Genomic DNA, 17,190 nt, shown 5'->3' with positions numbered 1-17,190 from the left:
TCACCTGCCAACTCATCTTTTATTCATCCTGCTGATGAAAACAATCTCCTGTGAAACTTCTGTTGCTGAAAGAGTTCAAAACCTTTCCAGTTATGGATGTAACAGAGCCTTTTTAGCTTAGTGTAAGAATTTTCTATTACTTTATTACGCATTTTTGATGAAGTTAGGAATTGTAAAGTTCTGATGTTTAACTAGAGCAACAGAAAGAAAGCAACCCTGTAAATGTTGCAACAGGTGAACCTGCAATTACTCTATGTTCTTACTGCAAAATGCCAATGTTGTACCTAAATAGAAACTGGCTGTCCTTATATTTCCTTAAAACTTCAGAGGTGTGGATTTGGTGCATCTGTTCCTAAAGTACTTATTCCTCAGACACTGGTGTGCTCACGTTGTGGCAGCAGTACCAAACATGTAAAAGAATTGAAAATTTTGTGTCTTGGGAACTGGAGCTGAGAATAAATTAATTGGCAATTTGTATTGATTGGAAAAAAAAGAAAAGGAAGCTCCCACAATACTGACTCCTTTCCATATAGGGTAAGAGTGTGCTTACAGAGGAATCTGGGGAGATACCACAGAGTGAAATCCACCTAAGTGATAGTTCTTTTTTCTTGGGTGGAAATTGCTACTTTATGCAAGCTATTGACAGTATGACCTCAGCTTAATTGCTGGTAAGTCTTTATCAAAAGCTAGCAAGTAACTTAGCTGTAACCAAACAGCTTTCTTTCCTGAAGTTGTATTGTGCAAATATGTTTTGTAAAACCAGTGAATTGTTCCAGGACCCTAGACATCTAGATAAAAATATAACAAAACTACTAAATGCACTTGAATCAGATTGTAGTACTCACCAGACCAACTGATGTATGCAGCTTTATATACTACACATATGTGTATCGAAAACCCATCATTTGGTCTACAGATGAAAAGCAAGAACTGTGGGTAGACTAGTATCTTAGACAGTCGTGAGTACAAGGATCTTGCTACTTCAGATTTATTTTTGCAATATGAAAATGTGATTTTTATGCTGTGTGAAGAGAAAGGAGAGGTATGAATGTGCATCCATGTAAACTTTTTATCTAAAGAGTTTCTCTGTACTTGACTAGGTGAAATTTTAACTGCCTCAGGAGCTTTCCCATAAATGTAGAGGCATGATTGCATGTTTCTGACATGTTCCTTAGGAACATGTCAAAGTCTGGCTCAGATTTTCAAGATGGTGTTGAATAAAACAAAAAAACCCAAAGCATTGCCTCTGAAGTCAGATCTCTTGAGGCACTGGCCAATAAGACCATTATCATCTGAGCTGTGGCAGTAGTTAAACCAGTGGAGGAGTAAGTGAGCAAACATCCACCTCTTAAAAATCGTGGGATTTTTGTTTCCTTGGCCTGGAGTAGAAAATGCACTGTAGTGCCCTTCCTAGAGATCACGTAATATTTCACTACCACAACATCCTGGGGCTCGGTCCAGAGCCAATTGATCTCCTCTTAAAAACTTGGAAGGAGTAGAGGTATGAAACCCCTGGACAGGTACATTCTAACTGCAAACCAGATGCAGTTTTGGATGTGCAATACCCATGACTGATGATTGCAGACCTATATTCTTACGGCCGTGCAGGAGTATTTTGGCTATTGGCTGTTAGAGTTTATTTTTGTTTATTGCTGACCAGTTTTTGAACTTTGCTCTTTTTGTTTAGCAGAAGTAGGTTAGATCAATAACCTATTAATAACCTATTCAAGCCCAAAGTTCTATTCATGCACATTCTCCAAACAAAAGCTATTTCCATTGTTCGTCATTATGTGCGACTTCCATTTCAGCCCTGAACTCATAAATTGTAAATGAACTTGAAGTATTCATTTCCCTCTTTCAGCGCTATCTTTATCTAGTATTTGCTGACATGCTTCATTATAACTTATTTTTGAGCACAGTCAGACCTTGTTTTCTGAACAGATGAATTCATTATTGGAAAGGACTCTATAAATAGAATTTAGGGGTCACCAAAATGAGAAATTCTAACTCATTAGGATCTCAGCTGCAACAATGTGATCTGATATACAGAAGTTTTGAGCTGATGAAATGAAAGCTAAGACTTAGCTAATTGGTTCTAAATTTTAAAATTACAAATGGGCTATTTTTGTATCACTGTTAAGGGTGATAGAAACCATCTGGAAAAGAGATTCAAGGCAGCATATATTGGAAGGAGAGAAAAGAGAAGAAACTAGGGTAGTTAAGGAAGATATATGAAGTGTGTACAGTGGGATAAACAAATGACTTCTGATATCTTCTGGTATTCTGAGCTATCCTCTTCAGGTGAGGCTTGCATAAAATTAAAATCCTGTTAACCTTTGCCTGTCTTCCTCATATGCAAGAGTCAGATATGTTGCCTTTATCAATACTTGATGTGAAGTGGTGAAGTAAATTTATGGATATGTGACACTATTTCAATATCTCAAGTAGGATTTCCAATGGAAAACACATGAATCCTTTAAACTATCTGGTCTCATGGAAGACTAAAGGTTTACTGCATCAGCCCAGAAATATGTCCTCTGGGGACACTGTGAATAACTGTGTTCATGTTCTGCTCTGGGTATGTGTGTCTGGCACACAGTGCCTTCCAGAAGTTGAAGCTCTGGTGTTAAGGTGTACATGAAGACTTTGCCGTAATTCTTCCCTTACTGCCAGGCTTTAAACACGGTTGGATGCCAGACTAGGTCAGTTAGTTTTATTATGATGAAGTAATATCATAACTGATGTCTGCACTTCCTCTTATCTTACTGAGAAACAAAACATACTGTGCAGGGTGAAGACCCTATAATCTTGAGACACAGTTAGTAACTGAGGAGAAGCTGTAGACCATTTTTCTTAGATACGTATATTTGCTATTTAAGAATTACATTATCTCACTTTTTTCTACCGTCCTCCTAGGACAGCTGAACTGTAGCTTTTTCTACTGTGTACTGAAACCAGCTGAGCCCATACATTGCCTCTAGAACCAACAGTTTACAGGGGAAACTGATGATGTGATTGTCTTTACAACTTACGTATTTCAGATTATTGTGCTTTAAATAAGGAGCCTGTAAAATACGAGTGAGATAAAACACATGCAGGTATGGGATGGGAAATTTGAGTGGCAGCAGACCGTATAGTTTTGGTAATTAAAAAGTCAGGGAAAACCAGCTGTTAAGAACCATTTGTGACTGTTACAGAAGCGTGCAGCATGGAGACCTGTAAGCAATATATGCAAATACTGTGAATACCCAAAAAGGAATAAAGGGTAGAAAGGGAAACTGGTGAACAAGTGAGAAAATTTGCTGATATCAGATCATCTTAGGAGTGGATAAAACCTGGTGAATCCTGGTAGTGTGCTGTCCCCTGCTGCTAGTTCCCAGCTCTTAGCTCAGACTGGGTCACGCGGCGTAGACAGACCTTATGAAGTCCTGCTTTCTCCTCCTGAGTGTGGAACAACGAAACGTCTGTGACGTCAGGTATTTTTTTGTTCATATCCAGAATTGCAAAATTAATCTAGTTATACTGAGAATTCAGTCTTTTGAGAGGACCATTTAAAGAGATACTTTTAACTTTGAAAAATTGTATTGACTCTAAATCTTTCTTTGAAACAAAAGTAAATGTAACAGTTTTATTGGAAAGATTAAGAAGACTTTCCTGTGTTTACAGCACTGCATCAAGGAAAGAAGCAGTGATAATTGCAAGACAGGTGGTTAATTTTCCCAACTCTTTTTTTTTTTTTTTTTTTTTTTTCCCCGCATCTTTTGGGTGATCAGGTGGCTGCTGGACTCACAGAAAGAACTGCAAAAGCTTTTGTAGACGTGCTCATACAACCATAATGGGAGGGACATATGAAGTATCTGAAGTTACAGTTGGGTTTTGTGTTTGTGACTTGACAAGCTGCCTTTTCTTACACAGTGCAGATGGCTGTTTTTTTTAGAGAAACATGAAGCCTTGTCAGTCTCAGTATTCACAGCCTACATGACTTTTAAGATCTGATGGAATATGGGGCACTCTCTCATCAGCAATTTCAATACATGACCAGTCTCTGTGATGCTGTAGAGCATGCAGTACAATGCAGAGGTACCTGAGCTAACTCCAAAGCTAGATAGTGGTAATCTGGCACTTTGCTGGATTAATTTGCCTCACTAAAAGAGGACAAGTTTCTTGGATAATCAGTTGACTGCAGCTGGACCATGTTGAGGGCATGTATGTACAGCCTGTTCTCTGCTTGCCAACTTGTAGATGCATGTTATTTCTCTGGAGCAACTATCTATAGCATAGTAGTGCTGTCACGAACGGGACTAATGTAGAGTGTTGGTCTAGATGCAAGCCAGTTCTTAGGCATAAAGGCAAGGCTAACACTTAACTCATGCTGTTCAAAGTCTCTACAAGTAGTTTGGTATAACTGACAGACAAAGAAGCCCTTTTATCTTCCAGTAAGCAAGAACAGGCATTAAGAAAAACAACAGAGAAGTCATGTTCTTATTCTGTGTAATCTTCATTCAATGACAAGAAGAGTGAATGCATCAATTCTATCTTTTTTTCTTGTGCTTGTAATTTCTGTTGTTAATGCATGTAATGTCAAAGTGATGTCTGTCTTCCCTCCTGTATTTTTTTGACATTTATTTTAAAGAACACTGTTACTTCCCTAAAACAGGAAACTTCTGATGTAGCTGTGTAGATACATTTCTTTGACTAAGCATATTGTGGCAAAATCAGAGCTGTTAAAATAGGTAACTAGTGCATTCAGAAGTCAGTCAGAAGAAGGAAAACCAAGGCTGAAAGATCACTGTATCCTTTAAATTGTACTTTACTACAATTTTCTGTCCCTTTTCAAAAAATTAAAAAAAACCCCACAGCCAAGCTCTGTGAAGCTATCATCTCAAAACCAAGCAAGTATGAATGGGCAGTCTAAGCAGATTTTTTAGTGTTTAGTGAAGCTGAGGTCTCAGAGACTGCAGCAAAAACCTGCACACACAGTTCAAAACTACCATGCTTACATTCGGCTAACTTGCTGTTTATGTAGTATCCAAGCTGAAAGCACAAACGGGCTTTTTAATATCTATTTCAATTTTAGATTAAATCAGTGATCTTGATTACACTAGGGGTAGTATAAGCCAGGAACTGATTAAGGAAAACAAAGAAACAGAAAATCATGTGCTGACCTGAAAAATAAATTTGCTATGCTAATTTAAAAATTACTGAAGTATTTCTTGCATGCTTGTCTTTTTCCTTTTGTTCTTGCAAAGGATGTGTTGACTTACATCACAAACAATGCTTATGAAAGCATGAGGTTTAAAATCATGTATTGCCTAATTTTTCTTAGGCATATGCACTAGATACTCATTTTGCTGAGACTTGCCCTTCTGTGAGGAAAGAATGTATTTGATACAGTGGTAAAAATGCAATCATAAAGTACAAAACATAAGCAAGCAACGCTAAATTTGGATTATTCAATACGAAAGTCTTAATGGCGTATCTTGCCTTCTTATGTTAGTGGATTAAATATAATAATACGCATCCTTAAAACATATATACTGTGCTCATGGTCACTGTCTCTAACCGAAGTTGTCAATCACCATTACTTCACTAAGTAGTTCGATGTATAGACGCTGACCTGCCTTATTAGTCATCAGCAGCCAAGAATGTATGTTACCACCTGACTCATATGGCATTTAATTGGATACCGATGGATGAGTGAATTGTTTAAGGTAAAATAAGAAACTGCTTACAAGTATTGCTGTGTTAAAGTAGGCCCTTTTGCTTTGTGAAAATGCCATGTTAACAGGTATGTATTTGTGTAGTCTAGGTGAGAGCACAGTACTTTCCCAATATGCTACAAGAAGGACTGTGTCCTTGGGAGTTGGCGGATTTCAAAGCCATACCAAAGCAACTGTGGTGCACATCAGGCAAATATCGAGGTTAGCTCACTGGGCCAAAACTCCAGTTACTTCTCAACCATTTCTGGTCATGCACTTGTTAGCACAGACAAGCTAGGGAGCCAGTTTTAAAAAGCTGTTACATCTCGTAGTGTTAAATCTTTTAAAGATGATGATTCACAACCTTTGTTCATTAATGGGCACCTGATTCATCACTGGTTATAGTAGAAATAGATTTTTATGTTGCAGTATAATTGTTCATATTGCTTTATAAAGATTGTGCAATTATTTCTATTACTGATGTCTATTTAGAGGATTTATAGCTTGTCTGTAAAACCTAAAACCTGCCATTAATAGAGCATTAGAGCAATCTTTCTCTGAAGTGCTTTAAAGTGTTAATTTTTAATTTATGAAAAGGTTTTTCTTTAAAAAAAGTTTCAAAGCATTCACAGCATTTTCAATAGCATATAGAACTCTAATTTTCATTTTAGAAAGAAAAATACAATAATTTTCTGTTGGTTTAGCTAAACTGAAACATTTCATAGTCACATGTTTCAGTCTCACTGATTTTCACAGGATAAAAATTGGAATCTTTGGAGGTAATCAACAAAATAATACAGGAAAATAAACCTTGCGATTTGTAAATATCCCCCACCCAGGGAGCAGTGGAAAACCTTAATTTTCTATGAAAAGGCAATTCAGAACTTCCATCACTGCTTTTTGAAGTTAAATGGCTTATTCAGGAACAGCTTAGATGAAATGAATTGTTAATTTTTAAAGTTTCACAGTCTATAACTTGAGCAGACCAGTTCAGATTGAACCATGACAATACAGTGCCATTAGCCTTTAAGGTTATGTTTGTTTCGTCTTACCTTGTGAAGAACCTTGATACCTGTGCTCAGCTGCATCTGAAACATGCTGCTTCCTGCAGAGAAATGTGGATCATTCATTACTGAAACTTGCTCATTTCAAATCCTTTTATGAATAGTCACTAGCTAGAGGTTGACTTCTATTAGCAATCATGTGGTGAGGTGTTTTGTGTGTTTGTTTATTTGGTGTTTTGTGGTGTTCTTGTTTGGGTTTTGGGTGTTTTGTTTGTTTGGTTGGGGTTTTTTTTCGTTGTTTTGGTTGGGTAATTTTTTGGAGTTTTTAAGTGTTAGTGCACATCTTACTGAATTGCCTGGGAATTCCAGAGGTCTAGCATGCTGCTGGGAGAGCTGAGCTGGCTAATGGCACCAAATTGTGAATGTTCCTTGGCATCTCAAGATTAAAGAAACTGACTTATTTTGGGATACTTCTACTCATAATAAGAAAAATACTAGTAATAGTAAAAGCAAATCTGACATTTAGCCATTATTATTGCTATAATTTCATCCAAAATGCTTTGTTTAGCTTTCAGATAGTCTTTGGCAAGCAGTAACTATTAGTTCTCCCTTACTGAACATGTCTACTCCAGAGGCTGAGACTGCTGAGGCAGGATGTTAGCAACTCTGCAAAAGTTACTGGGTTTTTTGAGCTGATGGAGTTTATGCCAATGATACTATAAAGAAATTATCTGTTAGCAGATTTTTCCTGGTCACTAGGGGAGGAAGCTTTCACTGTTGTTATGAAATTATTCTTCCTTCTTAGTTGCAGCATGGGTAGGAAGTGTGTGAAAATACAATGTTAAAACCTGGAGCTTTTATAGGTAAAAGTAAATCCATTATAAACTTTCAGATATCCTGTCTTCAAGATCTATTTCTGTCCAAAGGCCATACAGTCAAGCTTAAAAAGATGCTAACTGTAAATGTCAAGAAAATATAGATGTCTTAAAGCCAAATGATTCTTTGATGTACCTATATGGTTCTGATCTCAATTTTCAAGTATAAATCTCTGTTTTTATACCACTGAGTATCTGTAGAAAACTTGAACTTGCTGAGTAAAATTCACTTGTATCAGGTAAGAACTGATTGTCTCCAGCTTTATGGTTGGAGTGGAAGCTTTATCTTGGTCACCTTCCATAGGCTGCCTCTGAAGCTTCCCTCTCTGGCATTCAATCCTCACACCCATGAACATCTGGAATGCCTGATTTTCATAATGTATTTTTTACAGTTCTGATGACAATTCTATTTCTGTTTCATGTGTTTCTTTTTACTCTTCATGGCTTGTTATTTCTGTTCCATGACTATCATTTAAGTTTCTTAAGAAAAGAGTTAATTCAATGTGAAGGCATTTTTTTTTTGTCATTGTAAAAGCACAAAACTAGGAGTAAAACTTTTCCATGAGTTATGTTCAGGAGATATGACTGACTGAAATTATAAGAACAGAAATCAGCTGAAGACCTCTGAACAGCCAAAATACTACTGAGACTTTTCACAGTGTTCTCCTGTTGTTGAAACCCTGACTGATGGCATTTCCCAGCTCTGCGGAGTTCCCACTACTTTAACAGGGAACTATGAAAATGTAGTCTATGTACTTCTAACTTTATTTGCTTTTACGACAATCCTCTATGCATTTATTTTTTAATATAAATACAGCTGATTTATAAGACAAGTTGCACCTTCTGTTACTGTCTTCTGAAATAGTAATTGCTGTGAAGATGATGGGAAGGTGGGAAAGAAAACAGACTCATATTTCTATATATACAGATAAATTTTATGCTAGCTTATTATATTTCTTTCAATTGGGGAGAAAATGCTCTCTTTTGGCACGGTTTTCTCTGAGGGTTGTGACTTGTTTACAGACAAACTTAAGAGAGCAACTGCGGCAGTGAATGAAACATGACTACTACACTTTAGACTGGGCAAAAAGAACTGCTTTTATGTTTCTGTCTCATTGGGAGATGCAGAATGTGAAGATCTCTAATTTTAATTTGTACTTTTTGAGATGCTTTGGCAGTATGCATAGCTTTACTCTGATACCCTAGTATCAGACACCACTTATCAACTGCTTTATTTCTGTGTTCTATTATCCAGTGTTTAACCTCCTTAGAGGGAGCACAACAGGATTAATGAGGTAATCTTATCTTTTACAAGGCATCGGAAATGGCAAAACAATAAGATGTGCTGATAGTGCCTTGAACCTAATGTACAAAGCATTTTAAACCTTAATTCTATGATAGGTTTTGCTTTAGTCTCATTATATTTAACTCAAAACTCAGTTTCAAGCCAACAGTTGTCCAAGACAAGGAAATGGAACAAATAGAACATAATTTGTTTACTGTTCAGAAGGCATGTTTTCAGCTAAACACAACTGGATGCATATGAACTTGTATTAATTCGCAGTTATCAAATAACTACACTGTACTGCTTGCTCTGCCTGAGTAGTTATACTTGGTACTTTGGGTTTGCCAGGGGAAGAGGGATATAGTCTCAGCCAAGGACACATATTTAAGCATTTGATTTACTTGCTAGTAAGGGCCTTTGTGTGGTATCAGATATTACCTCTGTTTTACTGGCGAACTAAGGAATATAATCTGTGGCTGCTATTTTGAATTTACTTGCACATCTTTCTGAAAAGACCAGTGGCGACATGCTCTTAGACACTTGAATCATCTTTATTGCTAATGGCTATACATCCACGTCACTTGGAAATTTTCTTTACTGTAGATATGTCTAAGTATTTGTATTCTGGAAGTGGCAGGGACTCTTTGCATGGAAAAGTACCAGTTAAAGTTCTATCCACTTCAGACAATAGTAGGAAGATACATTTGTCAGTGAACAATTTTCATACAGTTTTTCTCACATATGTTTTCAAAATTGTAACTGAAAATCACCGAGACAGTAAAAATCCTAGGCTGACTCTAAGTGGAATGTATGCTTTCACTTCACTGTGAATTTACTCTTACCCATATTTGCATTGTCACCTTTTGAAGAGAAGAGCCAAATTCTCTGCTACCGTAAATGAAATTCTACTCAAGTGTATAAACCATCTTACAGAAGGGCAACTGGCCCTCTTAAAGCAAGGACGACTTGAATAGCCTCTATGGTTAATATAAACTCCTTTTTGGAACTAATTTCACAGTAAAAGTTTCCCATGTTTTTGAAAAACAGAAAGATATTTTTCAAGTTCCAGTCTTGAAGACTGAAGGTTGTTTTTTTTTTAAATCTATAGATATTCTACAATTAATTCCTTCTGAGTGTAAAAGTAGTAGTGTTTCAGTACCCTGCTGAAACTATTAACCAAGCTTCCCAAAGAGTTAGTCTCACATAGATTAAACCATATCCACAGTATGAAATGGCACTTGTCAAACCAAGTTTTAAGGTAGCTAAACCTGGGCTATGGGATATGTCCAAACAGGTTCCATTTATGTCAGTTTATGCACAGCAAGTTTTGCCATCTCTACAGCAGCAGCAAAGCTAGGTTTTATTTTACAACACCATATTGTTGTATTGTAATATAAAGGCACATTTATGACTAACCTTACCCAAAATTTGTGTGGTAAAGAACAAGCATTGCAATTACTTCTACACGTGGAAATGGGTTATTAATGAGACTGATCTGCCAGGGGTGCAGTGTTGGAACTTCAGGTATAAAACCACACAAGTGCTTTGTTCAGGTGGTGAAAAACAAGTTACAGAAGCAGCATTCAACTGTGTGCCCATGGGCCATCTCTATGGCTCATCGCAAGAATAGAGTCAGGCTATAACCCAAACACTGGGGTAGAAAAAGGGTTGAAATCATAGCTGTTCAAATGTAAATAGGCTTTTGAAATTTAGTTAGAATGCTCAATCAACTGATATAAAGAGAAATAGAACAATTCTGTTTTAGTGATGTGACTACATATGAAAGCGAAGTTGGTAGCTCATTTCACTACAATCTAAATGAAATGCAATATCATCATTTATCTATTTTGGCTAACTTTTTGTGTCTGTCTGGCATTTAATAGGCTGATAGCCTATGTTTCAACAAGTGCATTTTAGAAGCAAGAATGTATTCTTTTTTACAGTTCCACTTAGACAAAAGACAGATCCTAATCAGTCACCTTACACTTCTCCTGCTGCATGCCTCCCATGCCTGCCAAGTATATGTAGGGAACAGAAAAGTTCAACTAAATACAAGAAGAAACCATGTCAATTGTGGGTAGAATTTCTAGACTGTGTGTTAATCAAAGGAAGAAAGTCTCACTGTCTGGGAACAAAAGCATCTTTCCAAATTTTTGCTGTAGGTGACTTTGCTGATGCCTCACAACTCAGATCACGTGGGCAAGAGAGCTTGTTTGAAATATGCGGAGCATTGTCTGCTTTATGGTAAAAATATCACAGCTCTTCCAGAAAAGAAGCAGTAAATCTGCTGTTGAAATCTGGAGGTAAAAGGAGTAGAGGTACTGTATTCAGACATGCTTGTCTTCAAGAAAAGGTAAAAATGTTCTGGTTTTGCACCTTTTGCTGTAAGTGGATAGGACTTCACCTGCAGAACTTCTCTTGATTTCCAAGGAAGGAGCTTTAATAAGAACTTGTACCAAAAATATATTCCTAGTGCATCTATTTTTAGTACCAGTTCTTCAGACTTTTATATTTCTGATATGGAAATAGTTTAGCTAAGTTTACTGATTCCAATCCTTATCCTGTGCATTTAGAAATGTACTAGTCTACACTGCATTCATGTCTGCTGAAAAGTCTATTTATGTCTGCTTCGGGGAAGTGAGGGTTCTTCCTCTAAAAGGTGAATACACATGACTGTCAGTCTAGAGAAACCCCCAGCTCCGACTGACAGCTGGTGCATGTATAACACAGATGACTAGAACTATTCGGTTCTCTGTAAACCGCCTACTGACTACTTATCTGCCTCTCACTTGCCAAATGTTAATTACACAAACGTCTCTCTCTCTGTCAAGTGTATATGTTGGGATAGTGGAGCATTTGACTCTATGCTAGATGTGCACTTTATCAGTCATCTGGCCTGCTGTCAGCAGAATCCTCGTTTCCACCTAGCACATCAAACTGGGGATGAGGAAAGCCTCCCTGAAGATACCGTGCTTGACAATTTGTGTGGGATGTAGTCGAATAATGATGCTCACACTTGACACCAAATTTTTTTAAAGAACTTAGAAATAAACTGATAACACTTATATGTAAAAACAACAGTGTAATATTGCTCTATGGATTTTATAATTGATAGTTATTTTGCTTCTTCCCCTTTAAAGGCTAAATTACAAGGGGGTTTCAGACATACATTGTGAGTTGTCTGTAGTTTGTGTCATGACATTCACCTTTTTTGGCATTATTTCAGGCTGAAATGAAGAGAATTCAGAATTACCCTTCTCTACCTGGCAACCTGCTGTCAACTGTAGGTTGTGTGCAGTGTTCCAAGTGCTTATTGCTTGTCTGACTCAGTCTGAGTAATGTAATTATAAACCTTATGTATTTAAGACATACAAATAGTGTTTCCAGTTAAAAACAGACAACCAAGCCAGGAGAAAAAGAAAAGAATCAAGGTTTTGACCTGTTGTTTGGGGATCAGTCTGGAGAAATTCTTATTCCATTGGGATCACTGAATCCACACAAAGGTAATATACTTAGAGACTTAGCTTGAGAATTTATAATGCATCCATAAGTTCTCCACAACAGGTTATTACTATCACCCTTTAAAGTACGCGATCTGATAAGTCTATAGTAAAATAAGTACTAGTCTGAACCGGAGTTTGTTTACGAAATGAGTTACTGCAGATTAATGCAGATTAATAGCTACTGCTAGCTGTTTTGCAGTAGTTCTGTTTCCTCCTAAGACAGTTCTTTAATGAAAAGTGGTGTGCAGTGGAATGTGATGCCACTCACTGAACAATATATATAGCTAGCTGGGGCATGGCACCTGAAGAGTGATGAGCTTTGACTCCAAAGACAGCAAGTAGTTACTGGGGTGCAGTGCTGTTTCCTAGTCAAAAAAAAAAAAAAAAGTTAGTGGGGCCATTTTTATAGTGCTATGTTGATATGACTGCTTCACTTTGGTTCTGGGGACAGCTTGCTGAAGGACATCTGCACCATCTTTCATTTTAAGGGGAAGGTGTGCCTTTAGCTTGGAGCATCTTTGTGCATGTGGACTGATTTTCTTTTTGAAGTGTTTGCCCACAGGAGGTAGTGCAAAATAGATAAAAAGTAGTATGTCCTCACTCTGGCTTAGTGGTCATGCTGTAGACAAGCCTGTTAGTTGCTTCTCAGGAAAAAACTGACTGCCCTAGAACAGTTTAGTAGAAGAGCTTTCTTTCACTTCAGTTTTCTAATGTTCAGATTTTATAACATTAATAAAAACAAGAGAAATTTAGTGTATGACAATACAGTTCTCCTCTGATAATGGCTGCATCTGCCTTAAGCTTTGATACTTAGTAGTATTTTAGTATGTTTTCTGACAAGTGTCAGAATTAAAAATCACTGCTGAATTTCTAAGGTAAAGGAAGGGAACTTTCTCCTACCTAAAGCAGCTCATTGTTTTATTATATATTATTCTGTTGCCCATATTCTTGTCGAAAGTTATAATCCTTAATTATATATATATATAAATATATATATACTTCTTAATAAACAAAATATTGTTGTAAGTTATAGCTCTCTATTAACTTTAGTTGAGCTTGTTTTCCGTTGTTTTCCCAAATAAAGCAGTTCTGGCAGATACAGTGCAATCAGATACATATTCTTGCATGGGCTGTTCCCTGTAGTCAGACCTGGCTGTGGAGACTTGGAAAAAGGCAAAGAAGAAATCTGCTAAAGCGTAGGGATATATACACAGAGATACACACTTATACATTGTGGATCAGCTTTTAGAAATAAAACTCACTTTTCTCACTTACCTTATCCAAAAAATATAGTTACTTTTCAATCCTTTTTTGGTGTTGTTTTTTGTTTTGTTTTGTTTTGTTTTGTTTTTCCTTTTATTTTTTACAGGAAAGGCTTTCCATGGGAGTTTATAATCTGTCTTTCAGCATTTGGAATGGTTATATGCTAAGGGAGAGGGAGATTGTGTACATGCAAAGAAGAACAATCTACTAGTTGGATTAATATCCCTGAATAAATTTGTTAGCGTGCCTTAGGGGGGAATGTCTAAAGGACTTCCACTTAATTGACTGGTGGATATCAACATTAGTGAAGAACTGAAATGACTAGGTATATGAAGCTCTGTATTCAGCTGTAGAAATTGCTGACCAGGCTTTGAACCTAATCTAGTCAGATCCTTTCAAAGTAATTGTGAAATGAATTGTATTTAGTAGTCTTAAAAAGTATACCTTGAGTATACCCTGCTAAAATAGGACAAGTTAGAATCAGTCTACTTTCAGCCTTAAGCAGTCTTAATGCACTGGACCATATTTATTTACAGAAGAAAAAAGGCCCTGTTCACAGGATTCTTGTGAAATGAACTCAAAATTATTTCAAATATTGGTAAAATGTCCATAACACTGGTTTGGTTTGGTTTGGTTTGGGTTTTTTTCCCCTTGTACTTTTATTACGTAGATTGGCTGTTAAGTTGCATTGTTCAGAAGGGGAACATGAGCAAGAAACCTTAATGAAAAAAAATATTAAATAGACCTGGGGATCTGTTCCCAGTTTTTCTGATAATAAGCCATAGATTTTGTTTGACTGTACTTCTTTACCTTCCGGCTATTTGTCTGTCCTGAAAAACGTATAGGGATTGCACTCCTTGTTCTGTGTCTGTATGGTGCGGAGTACAAGGACTAGAGACTTTCTGAACTGCAGGCATTAAAGCACTCCAGGAACTAGCATTACAGCTACTAAGTATGAATGCAAGTTGAAAGCAAACCTTCAGCCCCATAGAACTGAAGTAGTTCTGAAATGAGACCTTGTAAAACTAATAAGTTCTGCCACAATTTAAAGAAGTTTTGTTGGAAATCATCAAGTTAGGCTAGCCGAATTCATGGCCTCTAGCCTTGAAGATTTTCAAACCTCTCTGGGTGATCTGATACTTTCCTTAACCATCCTTGTTACAAAGAATATTTTTATTATGCCTTGAAATTATTGCACCTTCTGACTACTGCTCTTTGTGCTTTTGTTGTGGTATTCCCTGAGAACAGTCTGTTGCTTGTCTTCTCTGCAAGCCCCACCTTTATGTAACAGAACACAACATTTAACAGTCCCTTTTGGCCCTCTCTTCTCCAGGCTAAATAAACCCCATTGCCCCACCCTGTTCTCACACACTGCATCTTCAATGCCCTGCCATCCTTTTGGCTTTCCAATGTACTCTCTCTAATGGAGAGAGCTGGGAGACCTGGAACTGGACACAGTATTCCAGATGTGGGCCCTCACATGGCCCCTTCTGTCCTTTACAGTTGTCCTTCCAGAGTGTCCACTTGTTTCTGTCTCCTGGTATTATGTTTTCATAGGTAAAAGTTGGTTTGATAGTCCAGGCTAGTATTTAGTTAGCTGCAAATGACACTGTTGTCATGAAAATGGTAATCCTTGTTTCAAAAATCTTACTAGTGATATTAAGATTTATAAGGATGGGAAAATGAAATTACCTTCCAGATTCTGTATGTGCTGTGGTAATTTAAGTTTAATCTGTGAAGCATTTCTTAAGCTACCAAACATTTAGTAGCAATACACACTTCCTTGAGATTTGGCTCTGACTAGAACAGGAAATATCAGAAATATAATTCACTGGAAAGTTGATAGCAATGACTAAATCAGATGATGCTGCCAAAATGTTACTGTTCTGTTATCCAGTTGTATTGAACTGGTGTGAGGTAAAATAACAAGAGCTCTGCCTACACAGTAGCTCCTAGTGTTGTTTATGGCTGGTAGAGTTGTATTAGAGGTAAATTATGGCTTAAAAAAATTATGTTTGTTATGTTTGATAAGGACATCTTCAGTCTGCACTATGAATAAAAAGTGAACTTGAATCTGCCAGAGGGTGAATTTGGCATCTGCCATTAGTACCACATTCTCTTATCAAAATAAATATCTATCTATCTATCTATCTATCTATCTCCCCTCCACATCATTAAATGAGGAAATACATTGAAGTAATTCCATGGTTACATTTAACTTCTAGGTAATTCAATTAAAAATTATTGTTTTCAGTTACATTAAGTATCAAGCCATCAGACATCTTAGAACTTCCTGAAGTGACAAGCCCTTAACACCCCAGCATCAATCTGGAAAACCTCATGTGGTAGCACCGTCTCCATTTTCTAGGTCAGCTGTTCATCTAGTGAGTACAAATACCCAGTAGAAGAAACATATTTCCCTATCTTTCAGAAAAGCTACAAGTACTCTGACAGCACCTGAGCTATGTGCAAAAGTAGTCATGTAGGCTAAAGATCATGAAAGTTTCTCCAAGCCACTGTGCCAAAAATAGCAAATGTTTGGTATCTGAAATCAAAGGTTTGCTATAAAAAGATGTCTCTAAGCCTGTGGAGTATCCATGTCATTTGTCAGAAGGGTTTATTTTTGGCATGAGCGTTGACACTGCCACTTACAATCAAGACAGATAGAAAGTTACTGAACCGTGAGCTCCAGGAGCAATGTTGCACAAAGAGCACTGTGATTCTCACGTGAGGAAAGCCAACGAAGGTTACTGTCTGAGAGCTTTGTATCTTAGAGAAGAAATGGTGATTATATAATACAGAACTCTATTCTTCTTGGTGAAGTCTTCTGAGATCTGCATTTGCCAGAACAACTCAAAGGCCCTACATGTAGTGACCCTTTCTGTAGGCGAGAAGGGCAAGACGCTGCATTGTTTATCAGTCAGCAGTGGTTGTTTAAGTGTCAGGAGAGATGTTCATTACCTAAGAGCAGAGTTTGAAGGCTCTCTGTTATCACAGCCTTTTTTGACCCCCATACTTGAACTCCGGTACAGCTGGGTTTTTTTGATAGTTGAAGTAGAAAGCTGTGTTTCCAAAAAAAGTTAGTCCACTTTTCTGGTCCTCAGTCCCATTGCATTTGAGGGCTTTGCAATCTTACCCTCAAGAACCCCTGCAAATATTTTTCAGGCAGCAAACTGAGGCATGGACAAAGCCAATTACTTGTTCAAGGTCACAGAAGAAATCTCTGATAGAGCAGGATGTGAAAACAAGTTTTCTAAGTGTGACTGTCCTCCTTCTGACAAAAGGTATCCTTTGGTAGACTGTATTCTGACGGACAGGCTGAGTCTATTTTGCTGGACTTCTGGAGTGCTGTTGTATCCACATGCCGTCTTCTGGCCAGGACATGCTGCAAATGGCAAGATGCCATACCAGCGTGCTGGGGAAGAAGACATAACACCAAGAGAGCAGAGTGCAGGCTGGCAGCTCAGCCAGCTGTTCTTCCTGAGCACTGCTGCCTGCTGTGAAGTGCGTGTTGCCTGCAGGCCTGGGTAGAAAAGGACACTTGGTGACCTCTAGTCTCAA

The sequence above is a fragment of the Falco cherrug genome, chromosome 14 (assembly GCF_023634085.1).
Source record: "Falco cherrug isolate bFalChe1 chromosome 14, bFalChe1.pri, whole genome shotgun sequence".
Lineage (NCBI taxonomy): Eukaryota > Metazoa > Chordata > Aves > Falconiformes > Falconidae > Falco > Falco cherrug.
Note: the sequence above shows the minus strand (reverse complement) of the source record.